We start from the raw sequence: 22,974 nt of genomic DNA, 5'->3' as shown, positions 1-22,974 counted from the left end.
AGAGGACATTTAACTTGGCAGCAGCAGGCAGCACAAACTGTTCTGGAGCAGAAAAAACAGTGATGTCACTCAGTTTCCTTGTGACATATAGAAGTATCAGATCAGAGTGAAAAATTAAGACTTTTGATGTTTTAATTTCTTTCTATGTATGCAATTTAACAGATCTGTGAGCTATGGTATGCAGCTGTGAATGAATGAATCTTGAGTTGAAAATTGCATTTGGAAGGATTTTCCTCATGAGGAATTCTAGCTGCTGTTTTCCAAAAGCCATACACACTCTTGGAATTCCCTATTTTTTTCTCCTACTTATTGCCTTCATGTTTTGTTTTCTCCTCTCAAGTCTTGTGTCTTAGAAACCAAATACAGAGGACTCAGTTGACTCAAGATTACTAAGATAGAGGATAAGGAAAAGATAGTGGTTTTTCACCTTTTTTTTTTTTTTTTAAATACAATCTCACCTTATTGTGATACAAAATTTTCTAGATTAGGAGTTATATTTAAGCAAATAGTATAAAGAGTAAATAATATAAATAGTATAAAGTAAGAAGGAACAATTATATTATTTTCTTATTCTACAGTATGACTGCTGGCTGCTCCTTGGTCAAACTTTATTGTTATTGTCCTAGTAGTAACTGGGAGAGGGATTACTGTGAATGACTTTGATTTATTTCCTGCAAGAGGGCCAGTGTCTTCTAACTCCATTGACCTCTTGTGCAAAAGAACATTTAGACCTAGTACTGCTTTCAAGAGGAGAAACAGCAACAAAATATCAATTGTAAGAAGTTAATGCAGGATCTTTTTTGAAAGGCATGAGTGCTCTCACCATGCTGCTGTATATGGTTGTCTTTAAGCTGTTCATGAAGAATGATTTATTTACTCAGACAGGACAAAAAAACCACCAAACAACAAACCTACTTTGTTTATTATGCTTCACTTATTCATACTTACAGAACACAGTCATAATTGTACTTTTCTGAATATTTGCAGATCGCATTCTATACCACTTTGGATGTTTTTCATGTTGCAGAAGCTTTCATTTTGCAGACTATAGGCAGCTCATAAGCACTTGATAAAATATAGCTTGTGTGGGCAGGAGAAAAATATTTGGTGTATATATGAATGTGTAATCACTTATGGAGCACTATATACCAGCCACACAGTACTGCGAGGTGTGTTTAAGGTTTTGATTGCCACCTACCATAACAATTTATACTACAACTTAGTTTATACAGAACTATAAAGTGATGAAGCATGACTGTGCACTGCAAACTAACTTTTCAAGCCTGAAATAAACTCCACTGAAGTGAACACCAGTAACATTGCCTTTTAATACTGGAATCCAAGTGATTCTGTGATGCTGTGCACTCAGGTAATTTGGTTCTTCATTGGTTTTGGGATTTTTTTGCAATCATCCAATAATATTTTGCACAAATTTCTTAAAAGAAATAATGAACATTAGCTAATTTTCATTTGTTCTGGTTTTAGCTGGGATAATTTCCTTCTTAGTAGTTTGTACAGTGTGATGCTTGGGATTGAGTACAGAAATAATGTTTCATCTTTTGCTAAGTAGTGCTTGCTTTAAACCAAGGACTTTCAGTATCCCATGCTCTGCCAGTGAGCAGACGCACAAGAAGCTGAGAGGGAGCATGGCCAGGAGACAGCTGACCCCAATTGGCCAAAGGGATATTCCATACCATAGAACACCTATAGACTATAGACTAGGAGAAATGAGGTGTCAGGGGCTGAGGGTGGAGAGCAGTTATATTGTTTATCACTTGTTTCTCTTGGGTTTTATTCCTCTCTCCCTCTGTCCTTATCATTACAACAACAACAACAACAACAAAAATAATAATAATAATAATAATAATAATAATAATAATAATAATAATAATAATAATAATTCATATTTTGTTTCAATTCTTAAAATATTTTTATGTTAACACACACATTTTGCTCTTCTGATTCCCCTCCCCATTATGGACCGGGAACAGAGTAAGCGAGAAGCTGTGTGTTACTTAGTTGCCATTTGGGGTTAACCACAGAAACTTTGTAGAACAAATGTTACATTTTTCATACATATTTAATTATTTTTTCTTTCGCTAGAAGAATGCAGGAGATTAAAACAAAACATATATGACTTTCTCAAAGTTTCAATGAAATTATCTTACACAATAGAGGTGACAACAGCTTGTTTGTTACAGCTTTGATAATTAAAAATTTTACCGTTGTACTTTGTCAAAGCATGTAGTGGATGAAGGAAAAAGGATGAGTGGCATATAATGAAAGCAATATATATATATATATATATATATATTTATTATTTATTACTTAGAAATGCCTTGATGACATTTAAGGCATTTTTTGCCTTACCTGGGAGTTCCAGCCTCTGTAATGGTTAACTTGATTTGCTCAGAAATAACAAAATCACTTCAAATTTTAGGAAGTTCTAAGTGTTTAAAAAAAAATAAACAACAGTTTCTCGCTAATCAAGAGCCCTTTTGAGTACTTTTGGATAATTTTTACTATGACTTTATCAGGCTTAATAAGCTTAGAACTTGTCAGTTCAAGAAAAACAAAAGGACTCAAATTTTGGGAGTGGGAACCAAATGATCCATAGAGAAGCAAAGCTCTTATTTAGAAGACTATTATAATTATCAGCATGCACATGAATTCATTTTACCCAAGCAACAATGATTACACAAAAAAATTACTGATTAACTATTTTAAACTATGTTTTGTTTTATTTTGTTTAAAGACTTGAAAAGTGCCCACAAAAATCCCTTCCCCATCAGCTGATACAATAAAAGCTATTATTGCCATCTGCAAACTTCTACTTCTGAAGTAACCAGGATGATTACTCCAGACATCTGCATTAGTTTGGTTTCTCTCTTTTAGAGGACAACAAACTACAACTCTTAAGCCACACTGTGCTTCTATAACAGAAGGTGTCAAAACAATGTCCTTATATTCACAGCTCTGTTTGACACGGGAGGGAAAGGAAAATACATTGGCTTTTTAATTAGACTACCCACTTCTCTCACTGTCACACTAGAATATATTACTTTTCTGTCATTTAAACTATTACTAGAATAGATGATAAAGTAGGAAGCATGTTACAGGTTGATGGCATGCAGGTCTATCTACCTTGCAACTGATAATTTCCCTTTCTTTGCAGCATGGAGATGAATAGTAAACTAAAACCTGTGAAGCTACACTGAACCACCATTTGGCAAGACTATTTTTAGTCAAGTGACTTTTGAGCAATCATTTTCAATTAGTATTTTTTTTGTCAAGTAATAGCAAAAAGAGGTTGTTTCAAATTCTAGTTCAATTACTAAAATTGTAAAATTTTGAATGGTTAAAATTATTTTTAGAAATCTGTACATCTCTAATAATTTCATTAGAATTAATGATTTTCCTCTGGTATTTTTTTCTGTTCTCAAAATGCCTTTGAATTTCATATAGATCTGAATAGTCAGATACATTAAAAGGTAAATTAAGACAAGCAAGATTTCGCTTTTGCCTTTGGATATATTTTTAAAATATTTGGATTAATCTTACTCTGTTTATATTGGCTGTTTTATATTCTACATTAAGTTCTGGTAAGGCTACAGAAAATAAAGTTGGCAAATGTTATGCAGAATTTTATGGAAATATTTGAATTCAGGACTGAGCAAGGGTTTTTAGAACTCCTTGCATTATGTGAGATGCCACTTAGGTCAGTAACTGAATCCTTTCACGTGACTAAAAATTATTTTGAACAACTGAAAGGATTCCTCTAATCAGATGTTACCTAATGCATATAATTTCTGTGATAACTGAGTGTTAAGAAAAATCACTTGTCAAGCCGTTCATATTCATTAGGTCTGATTACTAAAACTAAGAACATATTAGAATATGCTGGATTTGCATTTATGTATGCCCAGTATCTGAAGGGAAGTCAGGCTCTATTATAACACATTAATGTGGGTGATTCACAGTAGCTGTCATGAAGCTTTCATTGAAATCAAATATTAAGTAGTTATCTGGAAAGAAATAAGACTTCAGAAAGGGAATATCTTTTTAATTTAAAGAAATGTCTTATTTATTCAAACTGCAAAATCTATACTACATTACAGAAATTCTAGATCCATTACAGAAATTAGAGAGATTCCAGTATCCTAGGGTAGCACTGTGACATTTTTAAAAATAGTTGGGCTGACATTTTGTTGTAATTAAAGACACCTGAACACTAATGTCTATTTAAAAAACCCAATTAGAAAGCTTTCAATTGCTAAAGTTAATTTTTATGAATTATAAATTTACCTTTTTTGCTAACACTATATTTATTTTATCCATTCTTTTTGTCTGTATCCTTTTTAAATTCTAATTTTTATTTTTGTACCTGGGCTTTTTCTTCTCTAAGAAATCCCAGGATATAAACATTTATCTTGTCTTAAATTTTGATGAGATAAATAAACATTGAAACTCTTTGCTGAAAAAAGATCACAGAGTCACAAAATAGGTTGAGTTGGAAGGTACCAACAGGGATCATGGATTCCATCTCCTGACCCTGCACAGGACAGCCCAAGAGTCACACCGTGTGACTCAGAGCATTGTCCAAATACTTCTTGAAGTCTGTCAAATACCCAATAGTGACACTCAGCTATCATCTGACTTTTCCAAATTGCACCATTTTTGTTCTCAGATGTTCTTGTCTTCCACAGCAGGTGATGCAGTTCCTTTCTCCTTCGCTGTATGAAGTCATATCATTCATGTGATGCACTTTTGTCTCTTCTTTTGGCTAAAGTGTGATAATGTCTAAGAGAAGAAAATGATCTGAGATTATAGGTACTTTAAGTTTTCAGGTGTTTCTTTCCAATTGAAATACAAAATATTTCAACACTAGTTGTTAGGTTCATTCTGGTTGCTTTTTCCCTAGTGGAAAAAGAGAGCATTTCTCCTAATAGCCATTCAAGATATTATTCTGCCTCTCCCTCCACTTTTCTAACAAGAGAAAAAGTGTAATCTTTGATATAATGTCTGAAAATTTTTGATTGGTGAGTGTGATATGCTAAAATATAAAATATTTGTTCTCATCACATAGATAAATAATTATAGACTGGAAGAATTCTGCAATACTTACTTATGTGAATAATTATATTTGTTTTTAATAATTAATAAGTGGACTTCATGAATAGGAAAAAATTCTGAAAGATTGATTTTTTTCTTATATGACAGGAAGTCCTGAAAAGATATTTCTACTCAAAAAATTTAAGCCTGTGGAGTGTATCATAAACAGTGCAATCATTTTAGCAGTGTCAAACACTTGAAGAGGGAAGAAATATATACTTTTTATTAAGACAAAAGTTACTTCATTGCTCTAGTTGCACAGTGTGAATTTTCTCAAAAATGGCAGAGAACACAAATCAAATATTTTTTATTTGATATCTAGCTAGACTTGGGACTCTTTGTGGAGAATGTTTTTAGTTCCATTTAAACCAGGTGTTACAAACATCTACAGATGTATCTGAAACCTACAGAAAGGTATACAGATATATATAGGTATATTGCTTAAAATAATTATAAATAAGTAAAATATTATTATAATAATATTTTACGATGTATGTTAGTTTATTTTTCTTGGGCCAGATCTTATAAACCCTCAAAAGGGAACCTAACACACCTAAGGATAGTTTAGATATTACCTTTGGAGGTAAATAATAAGCACGATGGCTTTTGCTGCAGTGTTAGAAACAAAAAAGTTTAATAAAAGGCAAAATAATAAACAGAAAAACTTGAGCCAGGTACACAGGTCTGCCCCTGGTATAAACACCTCACAAAAGCCTCTTAGTTCTTTTGTTCTCCTCTTTTCTACCTGATGGGCCAGGCGGGACTTTTTGTCTTCTATCCAATTAGATGACTCCGAGTTTTTGGTGAAGTCTCTGAGGTCCTATGAGGTAGCTTTTCACCTAATTGTTGAGAGAAACTTCTGGGCTTCTTTCCTTTTTTGAGGGACAAAGGCTAGCTTTGCCACTCTGTCATTAGGAGGCACACTCCTACAGATGTATGTTTTAAATTAGTTGGAAACCTGTGTGAAAATACATATATGATGAGATGCCAGCCTCTCTTAAATGTTTGATTTTGGCCATTGATTGAATGTAACAGTGGATCTGATGGATATAGCTTTTCCACTCTTACTAAAACTGCTCTTCAGTAGAACTCAAAAATTAATGAAAGTTATAAGGGTTTTAGTGTAGCTCCATCTCCTTTGTGTAAGAGGTAAAGTTCACTTTACAACATATGTGGTGCTTTACAATACTCAATTCTTTCTCTTAATCTTACTGTTTTCCAGATGTCTCGTGCCTTTATAATCCCATAGAGAGATGTAGAACTTTTGTGTTTTATGCTCTCAGCAGACCTGAAGTATTTCATAGAATCACAGAATATACTGAGTTGGAAGGGTCCTGTCAGGATTATGGACTCCAAGTCCTGGCACTTTGCAGAACACACCCAGAATCAAACCATGTCCCTGAGAGCATTGTCCAAACACTTCTTGAACTCTATCAGGATTACTGCTGTGACCACTTCCCTGGAGTGCCTGTTCCAGTGCCCAGCCATGCTCTGGGTAAATTTCTATTTCTTACCTTCCATCTATTTCCATACAGAGCATGGAAAAAATTGAATAGATTTAATTTTTTTTAAAAATAAAATGAATCAGAAGGAAGCCCTTAGATGTCATTCAACACCTTTCTAGTTCTTCTGGCATTCATTTAACCTGTGATCTGCATAACACTACTGCCTGTTTTCCTGAAAAACTGTAAATGGCAAAGGATTCCATAAGTCAATACGTGGGAGCATGGATTGTAGAAGAATAAGAGATAGTGCTAAAGGCAATCACTCCCCTGATGAGCTGCAGCTGTACTAATTACCAAGGATTAGGAACAGGCCTGCCCTTAATAGGCCACAGGTGTATCCAATGAGGCTGAATGTTATAAAAGGGTGGGCTAGCCAGGTGAGAGATGCTTGGAGTCTGCTGGCTGTGAGGAGCTGCCCGTGAGAAATTACAGAGAAGTTATGAAAGTTTTACAGTAAGACAAGAATGACCTCACCAGGTTAGAATCATCAGATATAGTCATATTTCCTGTTGTCTTGTGTGGCAGAAGCCTAGGATTGGACTTGTGGCATTCTGACACGTTCAGATGCCTTGGATAAGAGGATGTATGTCTTACCATGCAGATATGGAACCAAAACTTCCTATATGAGGACACTGGGCTGCTTTACTAGCTAAGGTAAGAATTGCGAAGATGTTATATAATGCCACTTAGACAGTGGTTTAAAAAAATTAATCAGGATGCTGTTATTGACAAAAAAATAATTTCATTAACTTTTCAATAAGTTTATATTTGTAACCTTAAATTTACAACTTTGTAAAATAGTTATTTACCTTAATATTTAATTTTTTGTAATTGGTGAGAACAGTTATAAGATAGCACTCTACAGTGAATCTGGAGAACAGATTTATTGGCAAATTCGTTATACTATGTTTATGGTGAGACAAGTTTTGTAGCTAGAGGCTGGATTGCCTTCACATTCATCTACCTTTGACAGCCAAGGATAAGTTTTCCAATATTCATCCTTCTTTGTGCTCTTTTTCTCTGTATTTTTTAAAAATTATTATTAGCTACATGTACAGTGAATAAGAGTAAACTAAGGAAAAGAGAAAATATGTTGCAGTAAACAGCTTTCAGTATAATATTCAACAGCCAAATACAAAACATAAATGAGTATACACATCCCTTGAGCTACAGTGCAATGGTTAAGCAGTTGCTATACAAGTTTTAATTATTTTAATCCCCTAGATCTTTAAAAATTCATCAGGGATGATAAAACTGTTATTGAAGGATTAATATTTACAATGAAAATTAAAGAAATTCTTGAGTGTTATGAGGGACTATTAAATAAAAAAAACTTGAGAATGTACCTGTGAATTTATTCTGATTGCTAATATGGAAAAAAGTTGTAGACGAATAATTCAGAAGAGATTAGACTAGAAGAATTTCAGACACTGGAGCTACATGTGGTTGTGTCACTGGGTCCAGAATTTTCTTCTAGAAGCATTTTGGAAAGAAATCCAGTAAAATGTTTTTTTATGAAGTGACAATACTTGGAAGATTTTTTTACATATTCTGATAATACCCAAATCTATATCCTTATCTTTGATGGTGTTTGCACCTTTATCTTAAATGTAGATGTGCCTTTAATAATACAATTTGCGGTTAGTCTGTTAAAGATCCTTGTGAAGTTTTCCTGTGAATAACAGCAGTAGCCACAGTGCAGCTTTCTGCAAGAAACCTACTATCTCTGGTTTATCATTACCTTTCATTCAGGTTGTGTACTCTGGCTTTACTTTTGCTAGCAGCAGATGTGACAGTCGAGGATCAGAAGTATAATTTTTATCTTAGACTGTACTGGGTAAAGAGCTTCCCTTGTGTTCTGTCACACAGTCATAAAACTATGCTAAATTTGTGACAAAAATTGTAAAAAATGTTTTTATTTCTTTCCGATTATACTAATAAAGCAAATGAGCTTTATTTATAGCAAATAATGGGTCTTGTAAAGCAGAAGAGTCAAAAAATTTCCTTGCGGCTCTATAGGCACCACTCAGACTGGTGTCATATCTTGTGTTTTCTTTCTCAGTTTAAATTTCCAACTGCTAGGAAGGATTTTTATCCTGGAGCAAGGCTTGAATATAAAACATTCTCATTCAAAAAGCAATTTATATGGGGTCATAATCTTTCCCAGGCTTAGCCTATATTTCTGGTATGTGTTCTGTAGAGATTTACTTGAGCTGAGTATGAACCTTAAATCAAAGGTACTTGAAGAGTGATAACAAAAAGCGCAGTCCCAGAGATGCACTGCTTGTTACAGGCTTCTGTCTCCTCAGGAGGACCACTGCAGCTTCCATTATGAACCCAGTATAGATTGCAAACACTGTGCATCAAAGTGCAAACAAAAAACTCAACAAAAAACTCTAAAAAACTGTTTCAGCTACCACTAATTTTTATGTTCTTGTGCCTTGGATGTCTTAATCATTGAAACAAAAGTTTTGTTGTTTGTCTTAACACATTCCACTAGAAGTACAGTTGAGGATTTAGGACAGTGGCTTTCCTAGAAACCTGCTGTAGGTTTCTTTTTTACTTTCTTTAAAACATTTACTTTGGGCCAATTGTTTGTCTGACTTTCACCCCAAAGTCTGTGCTGGGGATAAGGTTTCCCCCTTTTTTAGTACAAGAATGTTGAGATGACAAATGACACATAATAACAAAAATATGAGGGCACTACTTGTACACTTAATTTATATTTCTGTGTGCTTTCCAGAATTTAGAACAAACACTGCACTTTTGAATATGGGTTTGGGGAACCCCATTGCACAAAATTCTCCTTTCAGTACTTCTGATCTCAAGTAGAACAGATTTTCAAAAACAATGGGAGAAATACAGCAAGAGAAAGGCAGACATGCTTTCTCTCTCAAAAGTAATTGAGATTAGGTCACTTGTAAGTTTCTGCTTCTGCCTTTTTTTCAACTTTCAGCTTGTTCATAGGAAATAATTTATTAAATTATTTTTAGTGTATGATTTTGTAGAGAGGCAATTCCAATTTTGTGCAAGATAGTGAGGAATGTCTATATAACAGCAATACACACTTGGTCTTCAGAATATTAATTTTTAATTCTTCAACATTAAAGCCAGGTTTGTGTTTTTTGTTTTCCTTGTTGTCTTTGAAAGAAATGTTTTTAATTCTTTTGTTCGAAAATCGAAAATTACTTCAGAGAAGGAAATTTGCTATATGATAGAGTAACTTATGACACTTCGCTTCAGTTTTTCTTTATCCAGCAAGGGGATCCATAAATAATAAAGGAATTAATGCAGTTTGCACACATCCTCCCCTCCCCCTTCTCTCTCCACTGTTTAATAATCCAAAGGTTAGCTGCCTAAATATTTAATCACCTATAGCTTCTACAGAATAAATAGAAACATGTTCTTGTAAAGAAAGGAACATTGTCTATCTTAGGCATATGTCCAAGAATGATGTAGCTCTCTCTCTGTTGGGTATGGAAAACCTAGGATGTCTTTTTAGACAGGACAGTGCATGACAGCCTAAATGAATTGTGCCCTGGATGTATAATGGTGAAATTGCATTTTGACTTAAACCAGACTAGTGTGGTGAGACAGCTTGTGTTCCCTGTCATAATATACTCGTCAGAGACCTGGTGAAACGTGAAACTGTGTGTTTACCCAAAATTTTTGGAGTAGGATCTTCACTGGGGTTGTTAATGCCTGGCTTTTCTCAGCTGTCCCTTTCATAGAAAGATTCATAACACTAATAAACAAAAAAACATATCTTAGTTCTGTAGAAAATTTACTAGATGCTATGCAAATCTCTAAGCAATAGAGGATGATGACTCAGATACCAGGTTTTGGAAGTGTACTTTGCTGAAAAAGCAGCACTACATGTTTCTCTCTACTTGAATTTCTTTAATGCATTGCTTAGAGAAAAGGTAAAATACAAGACTTTGAACAGCTATTTTCTGGAAGATTATTTTTAGGTGCTTTTTAAAAAGATGTACTTTTAGCAAGTACATCTTCTGCCATATCATAAAAAATAGATGAATTGTAGGCTTGAGAGTCTAATTTTTACTAAAGCCTGAAAATAAAATATGGCTATGTTCTAACACTATCACACTGATCTCTTAATCTCATCTTGGAAAGTCTAGCCAATATCTAAGTTTTGCACGGAAGAAAACATCACGTTTAGGACATCATGTAATTTGAAGTTAGAAGATCTTAAAAAACCAGGCAATCATACCAAGAAACCTATCGCTCAGTTTGGGACACGACTACAAGAGGAAATAAACCTTGGGGGTTCAGAGCTATTTTGCACTAATTCCCTGTGTGGGCAAATGTTCAAAAGTGGAAGTTAACTCTTGCACTTAGCTGTCTCAGAGGAAGCCCAGTGCAGCCAGGAGAAACATGCTGGACCTGCAGGAAGATAGCAAATTCTCATGGGGATATATTGTTCTGTGTGAATGCATCTACAAACCACCCATTCATAGAAACTGTGAAGACAAATTACCAGAGCAGGTGTTTGCTATCTCTGTAGTTGTCTATATTCTGTATTTTTGCTGGTTTTGAACAAAAAAATGACATGACACTGATGTGAATTCTTGAAATCTAGTTCCTTGAACAAGAAAAGGCATCAAAAGTTGCCCAATATAAGGCTTCCAGAATGCTGCAATTGGAAAAAGTCTGCATTTTTGCTTAATATTTCTGGAAATAGTTCACAAATTTAAGGGTTTTTTTCATACTTTTAAAAAAAGATTTCTCAGGCAGACACTGAATCTGAAATACAGTTGAATGATTTGAATTATGTGGAGATGAAAAAATTTTTTCTTACAGTGGGAAGTGTCTCAATTCCAATGAAAATTGAGGCCATTGTCATTAATGAGGACATGAAGATATATAAGGAGATAGAAAATGCTCTATGAGATCTAGTACTGTATCTTTTTACTTTAGAAGTATATAGCTTATAATTGTGTCATCATATTCTCCTGTTGATTCAGGCTTAATTCCAGGACCTGTGTCATTAATGTAACATAGTAGCAGCTCTCTAAGGAGCTAACTGTAGGAGGCAAATCCAGGTGCTAAAGGAGATTCCTACTAACTTAGTATAGTTTTATTGGAGTTTCAAGCAAAGAATAAAACTCCCAAACTATTTCTTAATGTGATTGATAGACTTGTTTGAAATAGACTCAAAACCTAGTGTGAAGCTGGTGGGTGCATTTTATAAGGAAAGCAGTTTATGCAGTTTCACAAACCTTTTACAGTTAAGTAACTGTGTGTACTACAAGAAAAACAGATCCCGCTTGCATTTGAGTTTTTAAATGACTATTAAGACTATTTATTAAGCACTATAAATTCTTCCGTCCAGGACATAAATATGAGCAACTGAATTTTTGGGCTCATTAGTGCTAAGAAACTAATTTCAAATTTATAATATCACTGCTAAGTCTGGAATTATGATAAACTCCATGATGTCCTATGGGAGAAAAAGAGCTGCTAAATTTAAAGCATGATGAGAACACTTATATTTGTGGGCCATTAATAGTTTCACAAAACAAGGACAATAGTTTAACATTAGTTGAATGGTGGAAGAACTTGGGTAACTACAAGGGAAAAGTGAAAAGATAAAAAGTAAAAGAGGAAAGGGGAAAGACATGCAGAAAGGGAAAACAGAAAATGGAAGTGGAAAGAAGGGGAGAGGAGAATGTGATCTCAGAAAAATTCATGTTTTCCAATGCTATATAGCCCAGTAGTGGTATTTTGTATTTTGATCACTGTTAGCTCATTATACTCAGATTAAGTAAATGTGAACTCACAAGAAAACTTCAAATTATCTTGTCACTTTTGAAATCAACAGATGTCTGGTTTAAGACTGGTTTAAGAGAGCTGTTGAAAAATGAGAAGTCATGCACTAAAATGTCCAGATGCAATAGAAATTATTATAAGTTCACCAAGATTCAATGGAAAAACCAGAAAACATATCAAATATATAAAATATGTCCATAAACTTATATAAAACATATTCAGTATAAAACACATGACAACTGTTGAGCCAGAAGTTAGGGCTCCCTAGAAAGAAAATTTAAGGTGCTATTTCTTTGTAAAGAAAACCTTCATGCTGGAGCACAGCCAGTAAAATACAACTATTCATGCATATAAATTTAGAATGCCCATTAGTTCAATATATTAAATGAGATTTTGTTTCTTTAAATATGTTAATATTCTATACAGTATAAAAAGTGTTTCTGAAAATTGCGTGTGATAAACTTGTATTAATGAAGAATTTTACTGAATCTGGTGATATTACTGATATGAGTAAATTCAGCTATCAGCATTTTAACAATCAAATCTTAGTTGAAAAATGTCTAGCTAAGGACTTAGATTATCAAATCTTTATACTAGAATTGCAGAGAGCACTATTTGGTAGTGTAAAAAATACAAAGGTAGCAGACATTCCTTTTCTAAGCAATCTGTCATGTGTATGGTAGGGTATGAATATGCTTAAAATTGACAGAAATTATGACCAGAGGCCCAGAAAAAGAGACCATACTGTGATTCTGAAGAAGTGGAGAGACGTGAATAAAAATTAACACCAGAAGAAGAGAAAATTTAAAAAAAAGAAAGCATGAATAAAGAGTAAATGAGAAAAATACTTTGCTCATTCTTTATTTCAAAACTAATTCTTACAAGCCTAATTTTCAAATAGATTGTCTCCCATTTTGTCACTGAAGGACTGCATCAGTAGAAACTGAAAGTTTTACCTAGAGAAAAGAAGGGCAAACGATAATCAAAGGTCTGGAATAGCAGAAGCAGAAATCTTCAAAAAACTGTAAGGGCAGTATTATGCACTCAAGCATCCATTGGGGTTTTAGTTTTTAAATAAACTCTTGCTATTTTACACAATGTTCACTTTGAAAAATGCAACACAAAACTTTCTGAAGTATACTTGCTTTGACTCTGTTAGTGAAAAATGGTATTTTTTTATCTTTCCTGCTTCAGTAAAACTTTTACTGGTGACCTAAGTTTTCCCCCTCAGTTTTTAATATATGTTTCAGTGTTCTTTTTTAAAGTGTTCATTTTTCTTTCCATTATTCCTTTTCTTTTTGTTCTTTGTGCAGATTTCATTTTATTAACATTTGACTGTTCACAGTGTTCCGGTTCCCCCTCATCCTCTGTTATTTTCTTTGGCCATTACAAGTGTCTAAAGACAAGTTCAGCTGTACAGAGACACTACTAGTGCCACAAATGTGTATAGGGCAGGAACTAGACAGAGCTTTTGCTTTCTCTTGATCTCTTGTGCACAGAGAAATGTTCTTACTGTTTTACTAGACCCAGAAACTTTCCCTATTTTGTAAGTACATTTTACTTTTCTGTAGTATAAAGACTTAAATTTTGTGCTTGAACAGCTGTGCTGAATTTTAAGCTGAGGAAATATGTAAGTATGGCCAGAAATGTAGTCCAGTGAAAAATCAGTTGTGCTTTAGCTCATTCAGAGTCCTACAGAAAACTGTGTTGAATGATATCCAGATTAGTTCACTGAAATGTTGTGGTCAGGCTTTACCCTGCTAGACTGAACTGAAAATGTTAATTTATGGTATTACTATATTGACTGCACCACTGCTGGACACGGTCTGTTTTTTCTTTGCCATATATGCCCTGACCTAACACAGAGATTTCAAATTTAATGACACAACTTTGTTAGTTTGAAATGTTTCTTTCCCATTGCTTTAGGCTGACAGAAATAATGGATAAGTCTAGGGAAAGAAATTTCAGGACCTCGACTCCATGTCAGTCTACTATAATGCAGTTTCAGGGTCCTTACCTCTTTTCTGATGTAGTAGGAGTTGGTCTTTAAATGGAGACATCTTTCAGCACATGTCCTGGAAGGTTCCTCAAAGCAATATATGGTCAAACAATTTATAAAGAATGTAATTTTCATGCCCATCCTAAAAAGGGCAAGGATCTTCATTTCAGCATCCACTCTTGGAGAGAAATCAAATTAAAATAATCAAACTAAGTTCTGATTTTAAATATGCAGTCACCTTGCATTTCTGCTCTCAAGCTTACTTTATGGAAATGAAGTAATTTTGGGGCAGAAGTTCCAGACTGTTGAAAAAAAACTCCAGCAGATTTTGGGGTTTTTTGGGAGGGGCGGGGGAAAGATATGAAAATACCTGAGGATTGTGTAGGTTTTCTCAATTTACTGCCTGTAATCAGTCCTGTTTGAATAGAAGACATAATTGTTTTGTACCTGTCACACTTCACCCAGGCAGAATTCAGTGATAGAGTCCTGTATGATTCCTTTATAAAATAAGAGGATAAAAAAAATTATTATCCCTTAGATAAAGTATAGCTTAAATTTTATTTCAAGACCGATCTTGCTTTTTTGTTATCAGAACCTATCTCCTGTGAGGCTATACATGATGAAAACTCCTCTGATGAAAGTAAGGGTCTTAAACCTCACAAAGAGGAGGTATAGGTATCAGCAAAGGGAACAGCTGAATTTAAATGATGGTAAGAATCTTTTTTGTAGGGCCTACTTGACAGACAGGGGAGGTGTCAGCACAGTGGATGAAGATGATTTGGAGGATGATTTTGGCTGGTTGGGTCACATCTTGAGTACTGTGTCCATTTCTGGGCCCCCCAACTTGGGAAGGATATTGAGATGCTTGAACGCACCCACAGGAGGGCACAAGGCTGGTGAAGGGTCTGGAGTACAAGTCCTGTGAGGAGTGGCTGAGGGAACTGGGCGTGTTTAGCCTGGAGAAGAGGCAGCTCAGGGGTGACCTTATCACCCTCTATAATTGAATAAAAGTTTTGTGCACAAACAAAACATGAAAAATACACATAAGAAAGTCAGGTTAGAGGCAAGAAGGGGGATTTTGAAATATAATAGTGCAAGGTAATTCAGATGTCCCTCCATTGTGGGAGAGACTTGAAGGAGAGAGATGACCTGCCTAAAGAGGAGCTCCACTTCTATGTACTAAACAAGTGGTCTTTTTAATTTTTCTTTCATAGAAATGTTTTAGTTACATTGTACCTCTGTTTTACCAAAGTAAATTATAAGGCTGGTATTGAAACTTTGAAATTTGCTTGGTTTAAACTCCATTAAAAGCAACATAGTAGAAGTGATAGATTTTTTCATTCAAGTGATGAAGACCAACTCACTGCAGTCTGTAGCCCACGGAAAGCTTGCCAGTCTTCATTTCTGGGATTTGTTTCCTAAACTACACACAAAAAAGTAAAAACTCTGAAAAGCAAAAACTTGTTAGTCATTCCATAGAATGTTTTTTTTCCAATGCAGAAGAACCATTGGTCACAGGCACTTTCCAGTCCCCTCTGTGAAGAGGAAAGCAATACACATATAAGCTGAACGCTGCGAAATATTTTTAGGTCTTCCTCACGTTTCAGTGTCTTAATTGTATTTCTTAGGTAGGAAGTTTTCAGACCTCTTTGCAAGGTTGAGAAGTACTGTAAGATATGTAAAGACCCATGGCTTCTGTAAATCAGAAAGGCTGAAGGAATCAGGCCAGCATTTTGATAGAGATGAAAAATCATTTGTCACACTCGCATACATTCAGAGAGACACAAAACTGAAAACAGAAAAAGCCAAAGAAGCATTAGGATGCTTGGGCGTTGGTTTTTATGGCTCCCCCTTCCCACTTTGGTTGGAACTCCTGTAGTATTTCTTTAAAGTCAAACAAACTTGCATTAATTGAAGAGCTTTTGATCTCATTAATAAGATAGTTTCTACAGAACGAGCCCCATTCATAAATAAAAAAGGGAAAAAAAGGCAAAATTAACAGTGGAATTATGTTAATATATTTTTAAATAATTTAAAAAATATAACCTCTGTGAATGAGGCTTCTGGACAAAGACATTTTGTGTTTAATGTCATACACGCAAATTATAGACTTACTCAAGTCAAGGCATATGTAGTGTAGAAATCTCAAACTTGAGTATTTTTTCTAAATGATTCTGAGCTAAAATAGGATTTTAAATATTTATTTGCAGAAAATCTACATCAAATAATTCAAGAAGATGTAAGGTGAACTGGGACAGTACATGACAACGGGCTTGAAAAGCACTTCAAAAGGCTTTATAGATAGTAGATCTTTTATCCAATAGCTGGTTGTTTTAAATCAGTATCTGGAAAGTAACGTTTGCATGTTCTTAAAAAAAACCAAAACTTTCTTTCCCAAGCATTTGACTTGGTTTCTAATATATCAGTACTCTGCTTCCCTGCTTCTTTTTCTGCAGGAGTATTGTGTTTATAAAGGGGTTGGGTTTACATAAAAAAAAAAAAATAGGAGTTACACTTTCTACCCATGAAATTTTATCCTATGTTAAATCAATCTTTGATGATCACACCTACCACTTCTGAGGAGATATACATACAACTTATTCTGCATAAATTTCAAGGTTTCAGTGTGCAGTTCTCTAATATAAAACAAATCAGGATCTTTTTCACCTGTCTTGGTCTTGATGACATAGTACTTCTGAGCTCCAAATTCATTCAAATTCTCAACTCAGAGTAATTGTTCATTGGCTCATACTGCTGAACACCATCAAAATGGAAACTACTCCTTCCTTTTGGTGATGGATTCTGGATGAATTTACAAATTCTTTGCAAAAAGCATTTGATTTGCATCCAGGTAGAATCCTGAGTAGTACCTGTTGGATTCTGAGGCTGATTTGCTGTTTATCCACTACAACATTTTGATTGTGGTCATTTTCATGATGTTTCAATTAAATCATAATTGATTTTATCTTAGTTCCTTAACTAGTCTACAAAATACTTGTATACTTATTTTAAGAGTTTATTAATAATTGCTTAAGTTTTTCTATTTGAAAATACAAAAAAACCCAAACAACAAAAAACCCACACACAACATTCACTCCCCCCACCCCCCCAAAAAAAAAAAATCAACAACCCTCTGATACTGGTTGAAATGGAAATATCTAGAATGCTATCTAGGATACATATTTGCAATGCATCACATGAGCTGCATTCTCTGTCAGAAGAAACAAACACTGTTGCGTTGTAATTTAATGTTTTCACTACCAGAGAGAGCAGGAAGCTCTGAAAACCATGTTTTGTCTTTGTCTCAAGGGCCAAATTTATTCTGTCAAAGCATTTAATTTCTTCAAAACTGTCTGCTAAATTCTGTATTAATATGCAAGTAGAGTTGCACAAGAGTTATGGCCTGTCATAAATTCAACAATACTCTACATAATGGCTTCAATATGCCTGTCATAAGCTTATCTTGTCTTGGCAATGTCTACAATAATGCAGAAGTCAGCCTTTTTAAATAATTAGATAAATGTGCCTTTTTGACAGGAGCTGCTGGTTCTAACTTTCAGAAGTACTGTGGCACATATTCTCTACTGACTGTTTGCTACACATATATATCTTTGCTCCCCTCTCTGTATGTTTTCCTTTTTAATCATAGTAAGATATATTTGTAGTAGGTAACATGTTTGCAAAGCCATTTGTTATATGGTATATGCATTTTTATGCTCATAGAGAACTCCAAAAATCTTCCTGCAGAAATTTATTACATCATTTCCCTTGACTTCAACAGAAACTGGGGTAGCCTGTTGCTCACTAGGGTTCTGTGGATGTGTGTTATGAGATACAGAAAGGTGTGCTACTACTGAAAGAGCATGTTTAGGTACAAGAATGTGATAGCCACACCAGACTCTCATTCTGCTCACGGGGGGAATTAGCTTTTCTCCAATAAGTTTTACCCCTTGTCAACCTCTAATTTATTGGGTACTAAGGAGATTCCAGTGTCCAGCCAACCTTATCCACAGCCAGCTCAGCTGTCACCATGGAGCACAAAAAGAAGCCAGAATTATTATAAGTAAACACCCTTAGTAGCATTGCCTGGTGCAACTGTGTGTTTCAATCACATAAGTTAATAACATGGATTTAATTTTATAAGGTTGAGTTTCCCTTCCATTTGTCTCATAAACAAGTAAGTAAGATGACTGAATTGTATTACTGTGAAAATAAAGACTTCTATCTCTTCTTTCCCATTCTAGGACTGGATGCAGGAAATTTACAAATTTCATTGTGGAGAAAAAAATCCAGCAAATATTTTCAAATACTTAAGAGAGGTACTAACACTCCAAAGAGTGTGACACTAATTTGAACTAACCCACATATATTATTCTCAGAATCAGATAAGTTCCAGCCTTTTATGAACATGTAGGTCCACCCATTTGACATTTTTTGTGACATTCATAATGACTACCATCTAGTTTTTGGAGCTGGATATATGTCATTGGATTTAAGATGTAGCATATGAGCTAGTCACTTATTCTCCCTTTGAAATCACAGAAGTTACTTCATATATATGATTTACGTCATTATGAAGTAGATATTTGAGAGAGATGCTTAACTTCTTTCCATTGATTTTAAAAGGAAGACTAGGTAATTTATTCAGGTATAGCTACTACTGCTAGAAATACTGAAAATTAGACATCATTCTAGGAGTCTTCCAGTGAGAATAGCTTGAAAAGACAGCTTCTGTAGGGTAAAATATATATTATTTTTTTCAAAGTAGTACCATTGTCCCATGTTCTTTAGACAAATTTATTCAATGACTTGGACCTAGTCTTATCTTCTGCCTTGCATTTGCTTATAGATTCCAAAGAGCTATATTTCTTTAACAAAAAACTACAGTTCTGTGAACATGGGAAACTTTGTTAAAAGTTCTGTCCAGTCTGCCCATTCTTTCACATAGTTAAATAAATGTCATTTTAACTATTGCAAATTTCTTTTAACTATTGCATTCTTTATATGATGACTATTGCATTCTTTATATTCTTCTTTATATGATCTTGTAGTTTCAATGAATAACTAAGTGAAACAGTTTCATTGATTTCTAAAAAAGAAATATTTAATAAATAATAGATTAATAAACAATAGATTTTAATATTTTTCAGTGTAATACGAGAAGTTAGATAATAGACAGCACTGCTATTAAGAAGAACTAGTTATGTAGGAAATTTGTTTTTGTCGAAGGACACAATAGTAAGAAAATAGTACATTAAATATGATTTGGAGTTAACCGGACTTTCACCAGAATTTTATAGCACTATAAAGAAATAGACAAACTCAAATTTTCTACTTGAAAATCCAATAATGGAAGCAAATCTGTCTAACTTTTACTGAAGTACTGGAATTGCAGTTATATAGGTTTTTAATGTCAATTAATACTGCATTTCCAGACACATACTTGCTCTTGCATCTCTGCTTCCACTTAAGCTATTGGTTTTTGCATTTTGAAAGTAAATGGGAAGATCAAGAAAAAAGAGGAGAATGAAACATACATTTACCAATCAGTCATGTAATGTTGGCACAAAATATGTTCCAAAAAGACCAACATATTCCATCTACTGCTCATAGAAGAAGTCGATGATGAGCCCTTGGGAGTAGGGACAGTAAAAATGTTTATTGTTTATAATTTTGGGAAAAAATAACTGTTAAATATATTAAGATTCACTGTCTTCAGAAGCAAACAGTGGAACAATACATTGGTGGCACTGAACTCATTTTTGTGTTGAACAAATCAAGGCTTTGCATTATCTCATTAAGTTCACATACATAATTTTAAAACTTTAAATTGGTATTTAAAATATTTGAACTATTTATTTAATATGTAGCTAAATTTTCTCACCATCTTTCTCTGCTACTTCTTTTTGCTGTTTCTAACATCAAATTTTACAATAGTAAAAGAGAATTGGCTTGCTGAAATCACATACCTCGTAACACACCAACGGGTGCATTGAGAAGGCAGGCTGGTAATTAGTCTGTGGGTCTGTGGTATGCACCTAAAAAAATACCTTTTTCTTCCAAAACTGATTATCATAGCTTTTGGAAAACCCCCAAACCAGCACATTCAGTGAGTTCAGGATGTATCATGCATGTGAGGAGATGTTTGGATACTAGTGATAGTAACTAAAAACTCTGGAGAGATTTATTTTTAATTTATGCTTGTAATGAAGACAATAAGGATGTGTATATTACAATGATACTAATTTCTTCAACTTCTAACTTACAAATTAATAGCACTGTAAAATATTAAAGTTTCAATTATTGAAGACTAGAGATAAATCACCTTTTTTAAAAAAAAAAAGCTTGGCTGATTTTCTGTACTTATCTACTTTCCTGTTGTGGTATAGTTTTAAAATTTTTGGACAGTTTGAATTTTTTGAATTTCCAACTTAAAGGGAAAAGATTGTACTAATTTGTGTGTACAAAAACCCAAACCATATGTATATAAACAAACAAAAAATTATAATTTATCTGAATTATTGATAATGAGCTCTGTTTGAAAGCAGAACTGAACATCTTTTAAAAAAATTAAAGCTGACTTGGGAATGTGAGACTGAGAAGATATTGCCAAGAAGGCAATATTATATTGACTAGTTGTTTGGTTTTTGGTTTTTTTTGTAGACTCAGAGTAAGCATGGTCCTGTTTATGTGTATTCCTGTGCTTCTAAAGGTTTGAGAAAGAGGCACATACAATTGGAGGTAGACTCTTTGTAAGGTATTTCTAGAATTACCAAAAATAAGTTGAAAAAAACCACACAAAACATAATGAATGTTGTGACCAAAAAACCCCCAAGGAGGATATGAACGGAAATAAAGATAAGATCTGTATAAACACTGGAAGATCGAGAGTAATAAGGCCAGCAGCAAAAGAGCTTTCAGTAGGACATCATCTTTCTGAAACTGTTTGCAATGCTGAAATTTATAGAAAAGGGAGGTAATTGTTAAAGAGCCAGCATTATCCTTGTCCAAGAGATCCTCAAACTTTTCGGAATATTTTTCCTCTGATATCTCGCAGTGCATGTTATGCCAATGTACATGCAAATGTACATTCATAGGGCACCAGCTAAGGTAGGTTCATCCTAGATATCGTCTGTAAGGTTTTTAATAGGCCTTGAATCCCAGCAAAAGATCCTAGGAATTGAGATAAAGATCAGCCACTTTAGTGAATTATTGTGACTAGGAAACCTTGGTAGGGATCAACAGATTAGGTTACAGAAAACTTCAAAATGGAGATATAAAATAGTATGGCTGTTTTGCTCTCCTCTCATGACCCTTCTGTGTGTATGGATGGAGATAAAAAAGCCTTTTTTTCCCTCTGAGGAGGGAGTATTTGCTCAATCCAACATATGAAAGCAGAAAAGATACCTTTCTTCAATGTGGCAAAAAGAATATGGCATTTACAGTTCTGCAGATTACAAATTTATTTGGTCTACAGTGTCCTTCAGACCTCTATGTCTTCTGTGGAAACCATTTAAAAACTAAAAGTCTTTTTCATTCTCTTTTTGGGAACTGATGTTATGAAATATTTCCTTAGTAGTTCCCTCTGGAAGGTGCGGGATTGAAGGAAAGGAGTGTTGTTGTTTCTGCCAGTAGATTGAGTCTCTATAAGAGGATCCCAATGTGTTCTGTTCCTCTGTCTTCTCAGGCTGGAGCCAGCAAGCTGTGGAAGAAGTCACTGACCATTAGACTCTTGATTAGTAAATCCAGCTTATTCATTGTTTGCTCTTAGATGTTAAGCCTTGTTAGTTAATTTCATTGTGTACATAATTGATTGTGACTTTAATAATTCCAAAGAATTTTAACAGACATTAAAAAAGCCTCTGAATATTAGGAATTTGGACATACAAAGCTATATCACAAATCTCTAGGCACATTAGTCTTCCTCTACAGAAGCCTACGTGTAAAGTCTGTATTTAAAGTTTTCTTTATTTATGTACTAAAATTCTTCTTTTTTAAATTTTCTTTATTTCCAGCTAAACATTTAATTTTATAGGGAACAATGGAAAAAACATTTTAGTCGGTTGATGAGGAAGTCAAGTTTCATATTCTGTAATGCTTTTCTTGATAAACAATTAGATTTTTCTTTTTCAAGATGTTCATGTTTGAGTGTAACTCTACATATAGGTTTTAGAAAAGCAATCAAAAGTTTATTATCAGTATGGAGCTGACCTTTTCATAACTGAACTGCTTAATCTCCCAGGATGATTTGTCCCTGCACTTTAATTATTTACATTCAATATTTTTGGGACTCTAAGGTTGAAGAAGATCAATATCTTCCCTGTATATTAAAACTAAAACCCAGAAGTAGTTGATTCCTGGAATACCCTAAAAAGTGTATCCAATATTTTTCAATATAATTACTGTCTTGATCTTTGCCATCTTTCCTAGCCAAATATTCATTAAAACTTAGTCTAAGAAATGATCTCAAGATGCCTAAAATTGGAACAGTACATTCTTAGAAATGACATTTGCTTGTGACATTTCTGACATTCAGGATCAAATCAAGCACTCTATGTTGCTGTCAAA

At 34.1% G+C, this 22,974-nt stretch overlaps 1 long non-coding RNA gene across 1 annotated transcript; it reads left to right on the top strand.

The window, feature by feature from the left end:
• The first annotated feature begins 6,975 nt into the window (after positions 1–6,975).
• Positions 6,976–17,521, top strand: LOC135307857 (uncharacterized). The gene is made up of 4 exons (XR_010368469.1): positions 6,976–7,094; positions 7,219–7,271; positions 14,999–15,116; positions 16,617–17,521. It is a non-coding gene; the product is annotated as an uncharacterized LOC135307857 (long non-coding RNA).
• Positions 17,522–22,974: the final 5,453 nt, after the last annotated feature.

The sequence above is a fragment of the Passer domesticus genome, chromosome 1 (assembly GCF_036417665.1).
Source record: "Passer domesticus isolate bPasDom1 chromosome 1, bPasDom1.hap1, whole genome shotgun sequence".
NCBI lineage: Eukaryota > Metazoa > Chordata > Aves > Passeriformes > Passeridae > Passer > Passer domesticus.
This window is presented reverse-complemented; position numbering and strand designations above follow the sequence as displayed.